At 36.0% G+C, this 14,872-nt stretch overlaps 1 protein-coding gene across 2 annotated transcripts in view; it reads left to right on the plus strand.

Moving 5' to 3' along the window:
• PIAS1 (protein inhibitor of activated STAT 1) overlaps positions 1–14,872 on the plus strand; it is a 128,012-nt gene that overhangs the window by 37,683 nt on the left and 75,457 nt on the right. The window lies entirely within an intron of this gene.

Genomic DNA, 14,872 nt, shown 5'->3' on the forward strand with positions numbered 1-14,872 from the left:
ATTAATATTTTATAGTAACCTTTACAAAATCAAAACCCAGTAATTACTGTCAGTCTCTGAATTGTTTTTAATTTTTAAGGGTTGATGACATCTAAAATGACTTGATATTTTTGATTATTTAAATGAGGAAATGGTTTAAATTATTATAGAAGGAGATGTGAGTTTTGATGTGCAGTATTTCAATTTCAGTTGACTTTTTCAAGTGAATATGTGTGTCTTACAGGTACACACATGATCATGGTTATATAACACTAATACACACTTGGAATTTCATGTACTATGTTTTCCCATTGTTTGGTCAGTGTCTAATATATTAATAGAATTCGATGTATTAATCAACTACAAGTTTTAATTGCTGTATGCTCCCTTACTTTATTTAAGGTAGAAGAAAACTGACCCTGTTGGGATCTCTGATACGTTCAGTGTAATACATTTAAAATATCAGGCTTCCAGATGCTGGTTTGTTGTTAAAAATCAGTGATTGCCAAACTGTGGCTGGAAAGGCAAATCCTGCCTGCAGCCTGTTTTGGTGGATCTGAGCTAAGAACTTTTTTTATTTTGATATTCCTAAAGGGTTGTAAAGTAAAAACAAAGACGAAGAAGAATATGCACCAGAGACCATGCATGTCTGCAAAACCTTAAAATATTTACTGTCTGGCTTTTACAGAAAAAATTTGTCAATCCCTGTTACAAATCAGTAAACATTTCAGTTTGGGGGATTGGTGAGTGTTGAATTTTGAGAACATTTACAGAAATTCTTGAACTAGGAAATGTTTGTTTTAAATTATTTAGCAGAATACATGAAAAAATTGATTATAGGAGTCATTTTCAAACAACATGAATTTTATCACATTTGTAAAATAGCCATTAATAAGGAAACACTTGTTGAGAACCTGCTGTAAACTTCTAAAACTTATACACGCTCATTATAAAAAGTGAAAGTGCCAAATTCCCTTCCTCATTAGCACTTCAGTGTGTATGCATTCATAAGCACGTTATGTTTCTCGTGTTTAAGAAGGAATCATATTGTACATAGTATTCTGTGACTTGTTTCTTCCTCCCTTTGTCTTACTAATATAGTATAGACATTTCTCCTTGTTCATCTTCCCATTTTTGTTGGAGGCCATATATACACATGGGCTTCCCTTGTGGCTCAGCTGGTAAAAAATCCACCTGCAATGTGGGAGACCTGGGTTCGATCCCTGGGTTGGGAAGATCCCCTGGAGAAGGGAAAGGCTACCCACTCCAGTATTCTGGCCTGGAGAATTCCATGGACTGTATAGTCCCTGGGATCACAAAGAGTCGAACACAACTGAGTGACTTTCACATCACACATATATACATACACATGTGTATACATACACATGCGTATATAATGTGTATGTGTACATGTGTGAGCATGTGTATATATAGTAGCTCATTTCTTATTAAAGACTGTTAATTCTGTGTTCTAAATAAGTCCTCTATTAAAAGACATATTTTCTAGTTTTTCGCTGCCAAAAACATGGTTAATAATTAGCATATCTTGTTTTCAGTTTCACTAATATGAATTTCAGGTACCAGAGTGAATAGATGATGTTTACATACATGTCTATTAAATTTTGTTATGAAAAGTAGAAATGCACACTGGATATACATTATGGTTATATTGAATAATATTTTAAATAAATAAAATTGAACATTTAAATTATTGATATTTGAGGTACTTTGCTTAAGATGTATGTTATATGCTCACTTATAATTGTCTACACTAATTTTTTATGCCTTTGTAGCTTAATATCTTGTCTTATTACTTCAGGATACTTTATCCTTATGAACTTTTTAGTGTGTAAAAATAACGGGTAAACATCTGGTTTTCCCCTAAAAAGATAATAGAAGGAGATAGTTCATAAGAAATTATGTTAAGGCTACAGATAGCTTTTGCTATCTTTCTATATGGTATTTTCTTCTTAATGACTTTTTTAAGAGTAGTCAGTGAATTTTAAATAATATTTCTCTCTTTATGCTTCATCTGAAAAGTTATAGAATGCTTTAATGGAGTGTTTTCATGTAACAGTTTAAGAACAGTGTCATAAAGTTTTACCCATTCTTGAAATCCAATAAGTAAACCCTTGCATTTACAAAATTGACTGAAGTGCTAAAATATTTCCCATAAGGTTTATTTAATTGAACTTTCTTTGTGTTGTTGAGCCTCATTATTTGTACATTCTGGTGAGTGAATGTGTGCTGTCTCAAATTTACTTGTAAATTCAAAATCACTTCTTACAACAGTTGCATAGCCATTTAGAGACATGCACGGAGCTGCAAAAAACTGGAGTTTGCTGATGCGAGCATTCAACCTGTGGTTGATTAGGTGGTTCTTGTCTTCTTGTTTTCTGCTCTCATAAACAAATGTCCTCTTGGCACTCTACTTAATGCCACATTTTTTGCATTTCGGTGCTTTTTGTTGGTGATAATATTGTTTAAAATGGCCCCCAAACATAGTGCTGAAGTTTTGTCTATAATGTTCTGAAATGCAAAAAAGCTGTGATGTGCATTATGGAGAAAATATACATAGTATTTTTGCTCAGGCATGAATTACAGTGCTTTTGGCAGTGAACTTAGTGTTAATGAATTATCAATATATATCAAATAATGTGTCTTTAAATAGAAACACACAGAAAACAAGGTTAGATATTGATCAGTTGTTGAAAATGTTGTGATCAGAGGCTTATAGGAACTTAACCCTTTGTTTCTCCTAGGAGCAGTGGTTCAGTATTCACTAACTCATTGTTTGTAGTGACTTCCTATTAATAGAACACCAGACTTTATGAATGTGTGTGTTAGTTGCTCAGTCGTGTCCGACTCTTTGTGACCCAATGGACTGTAGCCTACTAGGATCGTCTGTCCATGGGATTGTCCAGGCCAGAATACTGGAATGGGTTGCCATTCCCTTCTCCCAGGGGATCTTCCTGACCCAGGGATTGAACCCAGCTCTCTTGCATTGCAGGCATATTCTTTACCATCTGAACCACCAGGGAAGCCTGTCTTCATGAATAAATCCATTATTTTTGATATACACACAAAATGCTAGGTGGTATAGAATTGCTTAGTGGGATGTAAATAGATTTCTAGTTTCTCACTCTTATCATAGAAATAAAATAAAACAATTTGGTTATACATAGGAAGCTCACCAGAAAGTGATTTGTGGGAGTTTATTGATCCAGTAAATATTTGTGGGATGGAAATACTCAGAGACTCTGAAAAGATTGAAAAAAGATTCTGAGTAATCTGCAAGAGTTTAGAATGAAATATTTTAAAGCCCTGCTAAGTAACAGAAACGATTGAAAAAAAGAATCTAAGATTTTTAACATTGTTAAAAGACTTTCTCTGTACTTCATTAATTGAAGTGACTACCTCGTTGTAGAATTCAGTTTTCTAAAGGATGGCTTTTGCTAGTAGGTCGTTTGTTTTGAATCTAGAAAACTATTTTCTGAAAAATTAAATGCCTTGCAGCATTCTCTTTCTTTCTCAACATAACATACATTTAAAATCATTACAAACTCTTAAGAATTTAGTTTTGACCTGTACTTAGCTAATTGATCACGATCATTTGAGTCCAGAATGTGATGGATAAATTTAATTTTTCATTTTTTCCCCTTCCATTTTATCTGTAAGCACTAAATTTAGACAGAGTTTAAGAGGTTCCAGTGTAAGCTGAATGTTTGTATTGTATGCATGGTTCGTGTTTCTAACTAAAAACAATAGTTTTGGCATTCCCCTACTTTATTAGATAATTTTTATCCATTTTTATAATCATTTTATTTCTTTGCTATGCTATGGTATGCTAAGTCACTTCAGTCGTGTCCGACTCCATGCGACCCCATGGACGGCAGCCCACCAGGCTCCCCCGTCCCTGGGATTCTCCAGGCAAGAACACTGGAGTGGGTTGCCATTTCCTTCTCCAATGCATGAAAGTGAAAAGTGAAAGTGAAGTTGCTCAGTCGTGTCCGACTGTTAGCGACCCCATGGACTGCAGCCTACCAGGCTCCTCCGTCCATGGGATTTTCCAGGCAAGAGTACTGGAGTGGGGTGCCATTTATTTCTTTAACAGTAAGTAATTTTAAGGTCCTTCTTCATTTTGGAACACATATTAAAGAGAACTCTTTTCATTGTCCATAGTAACTGGAAGAATTGGGAGATCAGGTGAAAGTGGTTATAAAGTAAAATGCTTAATTTTCTGTGTATTTTTGTCCTTCAGTATTAAAATCCAGTTTGTTCTATGAGGCCTATTTCAGATGCTTTGATGTTTCCCATCCAAATCAGTTTCACTTTCTTGCATGCTCTTAATAAAATTTGGTTATTTATTCCTCAAGATTAACTCTGATATATTCATCTGTATACTCTCAAAAGAACCTTTTATGTGGTAACCACAGTAAACACTTATTAGCACTCCACTTTATTTAAATACAATAAATAAAGTCTTTTCTAATGTTTTTTTGCAAAGAATCTGAAACACATTTTAATTGATCATATGGATGTCATCCTTCAGTTTGTCATGAAGCAAGTCACTTTTTTAAGTCTTTTTTAAAATTATTTTTTATTGATGTATAGTTGATTTACAATGTTGTGTTAGTTTCTGCTATACAACAAAGTGAATCAGCTATACATATACATATATCCACTCTGTTTTTAGATTGTTTTCCATATAGGTCATTACAGAGAATTGAGTATAGTTCCCTGTTCTATACAGTAGGTTCTTGCTATCTGTTCTCTATATAGTAGTGTGTATATGTCAATCCCAGTCTCCCAATTTATCCCTCCCTCACTCTTTTTATAAGTCTTGGAAGGTGGCTTCTATATAGGTTTTAATGTTTGTCAAACAGTCTTTTTCATTAAACACCACAGGTCTAAAACACCACATACTTTCTCACTGTGTATTTGATTTTCCTGAGTTCTGTTACGAGTAGTTCTACTTCAGTGTGGAACGGTGTATTGATACTCCTAGGTAAGTTCAACAGCCTAGTGTATAGGGTTTATAGTCTCAGTATTTTAGAAAGCTAGGTCAGTCTGTTTCCTTTTTAAAGTAGAACATTTGCATAAAGGAAATTACAGTTATTTTAGACTTGGGAAGATGTGTGAATAATTTATAGAAAATATTTGAATTAATATATATTTATTCATCCGATTATACACACACATACACACACACACACACTTGATTTTTTGCCTTAGGAAACAAGACAGCAGATGGTGTCAGCATTCCTAAATAGTTAAAATGATCCATCTTGTTTTGTGCGGTGCGGGTAGGGTTTCTGCTACATCTTAATAACATTGGTTACCAGTGTTTTCTGCCAAGGGCTCCTCTGGCATTGGATTAGGTTTCACAGTTTCCTTCTCCTCTCATTTTTTATAATTGAATTTGCCTTCTTTGACATGCCTAATAGCCAGTGCCTGAAGATCAGGTGATGCAAATTCAAGGACGCGGGCTCTGATAAGTACTGAAAAGGGCATTCAAAGGTTTATAATTTACTCTGCTTTTAGAAAATTTGCCTTCTAACAATTCAACACAAGCTGTGCTCTTCTGTACTTGAAATTTAGGAAATCAAAAGCACTAATTCTTTCTGTAGGCGGGTTTCTTCCCTAGAAACTTGTCTTCCTAATTTGGCAGCACTGGTTTCTTCTCTTTTCTTTTCTAAAAGATGTAGAGAATATTTATTTATTTTAAACTTTGGCAAATTTGACTAATTTGTTTCTTATGCATTTTAGTTACATTTGTTGTTGTATACAGTAGTATCACCATACACGAGTGTCCATTAAGAAATGTAAACTGCAATTTTATTTTTAAAACTTTTTATTAAAATATTTGTAATAGTTTCAAGTATGTAGTAAAGTGATTCAGCTTCATAAATATATATTCTTTTTAATTATAGTTTATTACAAAATACTGAGTATAGTTCTCTATGCTATACAGTGGGTCCTTGTTGGTTATATATTTTATGTATAGAAGTGTGTATATTTTATTCCCAGACTCCTAATTTAAACCCCCTCCCCCTCCCCTGGCAACCATAAATTCGTTTTCTGTGTGAGCCTATTTCTGTTTTATCAAAATGAAACTGTTAGTCTCTTGGTCTATTTATTATATTTAATTTTTACTCAAAATACATTTTTAATGCATTTTTATTTTAATGTAAAAGTCAGAAGTTACCAAAGAGTTTATAGTGAAAAGGAAGTCTCTCTCCTAATTTTATTTCAACCACAGGTGTTGCTTTCAGTTCCTTTTATGTCTTTCCAGAAAGTTTTTGTCCTCATATTTGCCTCATTCTTTTTTTAGCATCTGCTTAGTATGCAGTTGATTGGACTGTGTTTTATTAAATATTCTTCTGTTGATTGACATTTATTTTCCTGCTATTAAAAACTGTATTACACAGAAAAGCTGTATTACACAGATTGTTCTGGGATATATATCCCTATGCACATGTCCAAATATATCCAATATTTTTAAAAGATAAATTCCTAGAAGTAGAATGTCTGTTTAAAATTTTGATAGATGTTGCCAAATTTCCCTCCAGAAAAGGTTTTTGCCAATTCATAATGCTAGTGGCTATGTAGAGAATATTTTTTCCCCTATGCCTCAGCAATACTCTTACTAAACTTTTTGAACACTTCAAATTAGGTGAGTATCTGTAACATTGAAGTTTTTACTTGCATCTCTTAAGAGTGAGGATTTAGTTTGTTTAAGATGGTTCTATTTCTTTCTCTTTGAACTGTTCTGTGAACTTTGCTCATTTAAAAATTGGTTTATGGGACTTCCGTGGCATCTATGGGACTTCCCTGACGGTCTAGTGGTTAAGTCTTCGCCTTTCAATGCAGGGGACGCAGGTTCGATCCCTTGTCGGGGAGCTCAGATCCCAAATGCCTTGCAGCCAAACAACCAAAAGGAAGGACAGAGGCAATATTGTAACAAATTCAATAAAACCTTAAAAAATGGTCCTATTAAAAAAACATCTTAAGGAAAGTAACATTTATTTCAAAGAATAAGCTTAATCTGAGAAATGAGAAAATACAGAACCAAAGAAAAATTGTCAAGCAGTCAACATATTAAAAGTTTAGTCATTAAATTCAAGGACTTAAAAAAAAATTGGTTTTCTCTGATCTGTAAAATTAAGGAATTTAGCACTTTGTGATATAATTCACAACTGTTTTTTCTATTGTGACATCTTTTGACTTCATTTATGATTTGTGTTGGAAATTTGCATTCCACTCCTTTTTATTGCTAAGTAGTAGTTCATGGTATGCATGTGTCAGTTTCTCTACGTTTTTACCTGTTGAAGGGTGTTTTGGTTTTCTTCAATTTTTGCTACTACAAATAATATTATAAGCACTAATGTGCAGTTTTTTTTTTCCTTTTTTCTTTTTCATATATAGGTTTTTGTATGGACGTAAGTTTCCTCTTTCTTTCCTTAATACATACCCAGTGGTGAGTTTTCTGAGTCCTAAGTATGTGTTTAGTTTTTTGAAGAAACACCAAACTGTTTTCCTGAGTGTGCATACCATTTTATGCTTCCACTGGCAATATATGAGAGATCCAGTTTCTCTTCATCCTTGCCAGCTTATGTTATTATTGCTTTTTATTTTCAGAGTTTAATTATGTATGTAGTGATATCTCATTGTATTCTAATTTGTATTTCCCTAATCGCTAATGATGATGTTGAACATCTTTCCATGTGTGTATTTGCTGAAATATTTGTACATTTCTTTCACATTGTTTTCCTTATTTTTCTAATTGGAGGATAATTGCTTTACAATATTGTGCTGATTTCTGCCGTACATCAAAATGAATCAGCCACAGATATGCATATGTCCCCTCCTTCCTGAGCCCCCCTCCCATCTCCCACCGCATCCCACCCCTCTAGGTTGTCACAGAGCACTGGGTTGAGCTCCCTTGTTACACAGCCAATTCCCGCTGCATGTCTATTTTACATATGGTCATGTGTATCTTTCCATGCCCTTCTCCATTCGTCCCACCCTCTCCTTGCCCTGCTGTGTCCACAAGTCTCTCCTCTATTTCTGTGTCTCCCCTGCTGCCCTGCAAGTAGGTTCATCAGGACCATCTTTCTAGATTCCATACACATGAGTTAATATACAGTATTTGTCTTACTCTTTCTGACTGACTTCACTCTGTGTAATAGGCTCTAGGTTCATCCAGCTCATTAGGACTGACAATGAGTAATAGCCATTGTATATATGTACCACAGTTTTTGTATCCAGTCATCTGTTGCTTCCATGTCCTAGCTGTTGTACAAAGTGAACACTGGGGTACATAGGTCTTTTTCAGTTACAGTTTTCTCGGGGTCTATGCCCAGTAGTAGGATTGTTGAGTGATACTGTAGTTCTGTTCCTAGTTTTTTAAAGAATCTCCATATTCTTCTTCTGGAGAAGGAAATGGCAACCCACTCCAGTATTCTTGTCTGGAGAATCCCATGGATGGTGGAACCTGGTAGGCTACAGTCCATGGGGTCCCAAAGAGTCGGACACGACTAAGCAACTTCACTTCACTTCACTTCACACTCTTCTTCATAGTGGCTGTATCACTTTACATGCTCAACGTGCAAAAAGGTTCCCTTTTCTCCACATCCTGTCCGGCATTTATTGTTTGTAGATTTTTTAATGATGGCCATTCTGACCAGCGTGAGGTGATACCTCACTGTAGTTTTGATTTTCATTTCTGTAATCATGAGCAATGCTGAGCATCGTTTCATGTGTTTGTTAGCCATCTGTACGTCTTTGGAGAAATGTCTGTTTACGTCTTCCACCCATTTTTTGATTGGTTTGTTTTTCTGGTATTGAGCTGGATGAGCTGCTTATATATTTTGGAGATTAATCCTTTGTCAGTTGTTTCGTTTGCAATTATTTTCTCCCATTCTGAGCTTTGTCTTTTAATCTTATTTATTGTTTCCTTTGCTGTGCCAAAGCTTTTAAGTTTAATTTAAGTCCCTTTTCTTTGCTTTTGTTTTTATTTCCATTACTGTGGGAGCTGGGTCAAAGAGGATCTTGCTGTGATACATGTCAAACAGTTTCACATTTTTTAATTTAATTGTTTGTTTATATAGTGTTGAATTTTGAGAGTTGCCGTATATGTATTCTAGATTCTAGTCCTTAGATACATGATTTGCAAATAGTTTTTTTTCAAGTTATAGCTTGTGTTTATTTTTTTAATTGATTATGAAATAATCATAGATTCATAGAAAATTACAAAGAAGTGCACAGTAAGGATCATCCTGCCTACCCTTCACCCAGCTTCCCCATTGTTAGCATCTTTTCTAGCTATAGTGCAATATCTTAATAACTAGAAAATTAACGTTGGTACAACTCACAGGACTTATTCAAATTATATCAGTTATTTATGCATTCATTTTTGTGTGTATACCTCTCTGCAACTTTATCACATGATTCAGTCAATTCAGTCACTCAGTCGTGTCCGACTCTTTGTGACCCCATGGACTGCAATATGCCAGGCCTCCCTGTCCATCACCAACTCCCGGAGTATACTCAAACTCATGTCCATTAAGTCCGTGATGCTATCCAGTCATCTCATCCTCTGTCGTCCCCTTCTCCTCCCGCCTTCTGTGTTTCCCAGCATCAGGGTCTTTTCAAATGAGTCAGTTGTTCGCATCAGGTAGCCAAAGGATTGGAGTTTCAGCTTCAGTGTCAGTCCTTCCAAAGAATATTCAGGACTGATTTCCTTTAGGATGGACTGGTTGGATCTCCTTGCAGTCCAAGGGACTCAAGAGTCTTCTCCAACACCACAGTTCAGAAGCATCAATTCTTCGGCGCTCAGCTTTCTTTATACTCCAACTCTCACATCCATACATGACTACTGGAAAAACTATAGCCTTGACTAGATGGACCTTTGTTGGCAAAGTAAAGTTTCTGCTTTTTAATATGCTGTCTAGGTTGGACATAGCTTTTCTTCCAAGGAGCAAGCATCTTTTAATTTCATGGCTGCAATCACCATCTGCAGTGATTTTGGAGCCCCAAAAAATAAAGTCAGCCACTGTTACCACTGTTTCCTCATCTCTTTGCCATGAAGTGATGGGACCAGATGCCATGGTCTTTGTTTTCTGAATGTTGAGCTTTAAGCCAACTTTTTCACTCTCCTCTTTCACTTTCATCAAGAGGCTCTTTAGTTCTTCACTTTCTGCCATAAAGGTGGTATCATCTGCATATCTGAGGTTATTGATATTTCTCCCAGCAATCTTGATTCCAGTTTGTGCTTCCTCCAGCCCAGCATTTCTTATGATGTACTCTGCATATAAGTTAAATAAGCAGGGTGACAGTATACAGCCTTGATGTACAGTATACAGCCTTGACGTACTCCTTTCCCTATTTGGAACCAGTCTGTTGTTCCATGTCCACTTCTAACTGTTGCTTCCTGACCTGCATACAGATTTCTCAAGAGGCAGGTCAGGTGGTCTGGTATTCCCTTCTCTTTCAGAATTTTCCGTAGTTTGTGGTGATCCACACGGTCAGAAGCTTTGGCATAGTCAATAAAGCAGAAATAGATGTTTTTCTGGACCTCTCTTGCTTTTTCGATAATCCAGCGGATGTTGGCAATTTGATCTCTGGTTCCTCTGCCTTTTCTAAAACCAGCTTGAACATCACATCACATGATAGCTTCATGTAACTACCACCAAATCCACATGACTGCCTATTACTACCCTTTCATAGCCTCACTACCGTCCTCCCGCATGCCTTGTCCCTGACAACCACTAATCAGTGCTCTGTCTGTAAGTTATTTCACCAATATTAAAAAATCATGCCTTATGTCCTTTAAAGATTGGCTTTCTTCACTCAGCATAATTTCTTTGAGGTTTATCCAAGTTGTTGTGTATATCAGCAGTTCTTTTTTTATTTCTAGGAAGTGGTCTGTTGCAGGTGTTCTATTATTTAGCCATTTTATGCACTGACAGACATTTTAGATAGTTTCCAGTGTGTTGGCTATTATGCATAAAATTGATATTACCCTATATATATGGGTTTCTGTGTGGAAATAAGTCTTTCTTTCTCTAAGATAGATGCCCAAATATTCAATTGATGAGACATATGGTAAGTTCATTTCCAGTTTTAAAAGGAACTGCAAAATTATTTTCCACAGTTACTATGTTGTTCAGTCACTAAGTCGTGTTTGACTCTCTGCAACCCCACGGACTGCAGCACGCCAGGCTTTCTTGTCCTTCACTATCTCCTGGAGTTTACTCAAACTCATGTCCTTTGAATCGGTGATGTCATCCAACCATCTCATCCTCTGTTGTCCCCTTCTCCTCCCGCCCTCAACCTTTCCCAGCATCAAGGTCTTTTCCAATGAGTCAATTCTTTGCATTAGGTGGCCAAAGTATTGGAGCTTCAGCTTCAGCATCAGTTCTTCCAATGAATATTCAGGACTGATTTCTTTTAGGATTGACTGGTTTGAACTCCTTGCTGTCTGTGGAACTGTCAAGAGTCTTGTTCAGCACCATAGTTCAAAAGCATCAATTCTTTGGTGCTCAACCTTCTCTATGGTTCAACTCTCACATCCATACATGATTACTGGAAAGACCATAGCTTTGACTATATGGACTTTTGTCAGAAACGTGATGTCTCTGCTTTTTAATACACTGTCTAGGTTGATCATAAGTTTTTTTAAACAATCACGTTAAAATCAAATCCCATACCCTCCGAGTGGGTGACCCACAAACTGAAGAACAGTAATAGCAAAGAAGTCCCACTGTTGCAAAGATTCTAGGCCCCACATCAGACTTTCCAGCCTGGGGATCCTGCAAAGGGACTGGGAATCCCCAAGAAATCTGACTTTGAAGGACAGCAGGATTTGTTTACAGAACTTCCATAGGACTGAGGGAAACAGAGACTCTCAGAAGGCACAAACAATAACTATATACCATTTTGCATTTCTACTGGCCATGTATAAGTGATCCAGTTTCTCTGACTCTTTTACATCATTTGGTGGTTTTTTTTTTCTTTTGCCTTTCTGGTAGATGTGTAGTGATAGCTTATGATTTTAATTTGGCTTAATGGCTAATAATATTGAACATCTTTTTATTTGCTTGTTTGGCATCCGAATATCCTCTTTAGTGAATTTTCTCCATATTTTTTATCCATTTTCTAATTGGAGTATTTGTTTGTTTTTTCATTATTGAGCTTTCAAAGTTCTTTATATATTCTAGATACTAGTCCTTTGTTGAATATGTGGTTTGCCAATATTTTCTCCTGTTTTGTAGTTGTTTTTTATCTTCTTGATAGGGTATTATACGGAGCAAAATTGAATTTTTTTTCTTTTATAGATCATGCTTTTGATGTAAAGTCTAAAAACTCTTTAAAGTCTAAAAACTCTTTGCTCAACTCTAGATATGTCTGAAAGATTTCTCCTGTGGTTTTTTTCCTAAAAGGTTTATATTTTTATGTTTTACCTTTAACTCTGTGCTCCATTTGTTGTTACCTTTTAAATAAGGTGAGGTTTGTCTACAGATTTCTGATTACTTCAGTATCATTTGTTTTAAAAGTGTATCCTTCCTCCATTGAATTGCTTTTTCACCTTTGTCAAAAATCACTGTCCATACTTATCTGGGTCTGTTTCTGAGTCCTTTGTTCTGTTCCACTGATCTGTTTTCTGTCTCTCACTTATATCACATGATCTTGGTTACCATAGATATATAGTCTCATAAAATTGAGCAGAGTAATTTCTCTAACTTTATTGTTTTGTTTTAAAATTTTTATAGCTATTCTAGTTTGTTTGCCTTTCCATATAAATTTTTTAAGTTGTCTTGTCTCTCTCTACCAAAAAAAAAAAACCCTGAGATTTTGATGGAAATCGAGTTATACCTCTATATCAACTTAGGGATAATATACAGTTTTTCTGTTGAGTCTTTCAATATATGAATGTCTTTGCATTTAATTTTTCTTTTATTTTGTTCATTAGCATTTTGTTTGTAGTTTTCAGTATACAAGTCTTACACTTGTTTATTAGAGCTGTATCTAAGTATTTCACTCTGTTGAGTGATTACAGGTGGTATTATAATTTAAATTTTGATTTTTCATGGTGGTTGTTAGTATATAGAGGTACGTTTGACTTTTTGTTCTTGATTTTCTATCTTGTGACCTTGTTGAGCTCATTAGTTCTAAGAAGGCTTTTTTTTTTTAATTTTTGAAATTTTCTATATACAGCTACAATGTCATCTGGTAATAGAGACAGTTTTATTTCTTCTTCTAGTCCCTTATATGCTGTTATCTTACTGCACTTTTTGGGATTGCAATACACTGTTGAATAATGGTGGTGAGAATGACCATCCTTTGTTTTTTAACCTGAGGGGGAAAGTCTCGAATTAAACTGTTTTTTTCCCCTCCTGCTTTTAGACTTTTCCTCATAAAGTTACCTTTGTTTTGTTACTTTTTTTAAGCTTCCTTTTTATTTCTATCTGCCTGATAAAAGCTGTGTTTTTTGTTTTTTCAACCTTTGTGTTTTAAATAGTGGCTTTACTGATACATCAGTCAGTTCAGTCGCTCAGTCATGTCTGACTCTTTGTGACCCCATGGATTGCAGCGCACCAGGGTTCCCTGTCCATCACCAGCTCTCAGAGCTTACACAAACTCATTTTCATCGAGTCGGTGATGCCATCCAACCATCTCATCCTCTGTTGTCCCCTTCTCCTACTTTCAATTTTTCCTAGCATCAGGGTCTTTTCAAATGAGTCAGTTCTTCACATCAGGTGGCCAAATTGGAGTTGCAGCTTCAGCATCAGTCCTTCCAATGCATATTCAGGACTGATTTCCTTTAGGATTGAATTTACCATAGAATTTACTCTTTTAAAGTGTACAATTCATTGGTTTCAGTATATTCCCAGAGTTGTGCAGCTATCACCACTGTCAGTGTTGGAACATTTTCATCACCCTGAAAAGAGACTTTATACTCATTAAAAGTCACTCTCCAGTCCCAACTCCCCAGCCCCTGGAACTACTAATGCAGTTTCTGTCTTTATGGATTTGCCTAATGTTTTCAAGGTTCATTCATGTTATAGCATGTTTCAGTGCTTCATTCTTTTTTATAGGAAAATAGTATTTCATTGTACCACATTTTTAAAATTCATCAGTTGATGGACATTTGGGTTGTTTCTATTTTTTCAGTATTATGAATAAAGCTTATGAATATTCATATACATGTTTTTATATGGACATATGTTGTCGGTTTTTATTTAGAAGTGGAAATACTGGGTGACTCTGTCTAACCTTTGAATAACTGCCAGACGGTTTTCCAAAGGAGTTGTGCCATTTTACAGCCTCACCAGTGATATTTGAGGGTTCTTATTTCCCCACATTCTTGCTGCTGCTGCTAAGTCGCTTCAGTCATGTCTGACTCTATGCGACCCCATAGACGGCAGTGCACCAGGCTCCCCCGTCCCTAGGATTCTCCAGGCAAGAACACTGGAGTGGGTTGCCATTTCCTTCTCCAATGCATGAAAGTGAAAGTGAAGTCACTCAGTCATGTCCGACTCTTCGCGACCCCATGGACTGCAGCCTACCAAGCTCCTCCGCCCATGAGATTTTCCAGGCAAGAGTACTGGAGTGAGATGCCATCACCTTCTCCGACATTCTTGCTAGCGCTTGTTATTGTCTTTTTGGTTATAACCAACCTAGTGGGTATGAAGTGGTATCTCCTTGAGGCAGTTTTTCCTCTTGTAAATAACAAGCATCTAGCTGGCTTTTTAGCAGCTTCCCAGATGGCTCAGTGGTAAAGAATCTGCCTACCAGTGCAGGAGATGCATGTTCAATTCTTGGGTTGGGAAGATCTGCTGGAGAAGGTAATAGTGACCCACTCCAGTATTCTTGCCCAGAGAATCCC

The sequence above is a fragment of the Bos indicus x Bos taurus genome, chromosome 10 (genome assembly GCF_003369695.1).
Source record: "Bos indicus x Bos taurus breed Angus x Brahman F1 hybrid chromosome 10, Bos_hybrid_MaternalHap_v2.0, whole genome shotgun sequence".
Lineage (NCBI taxonomy): Eukaryota > Metazoa > Chordata > Mammalia > Artiodactyla > Bovidae > Bos > Bos indicus x Bos taurus.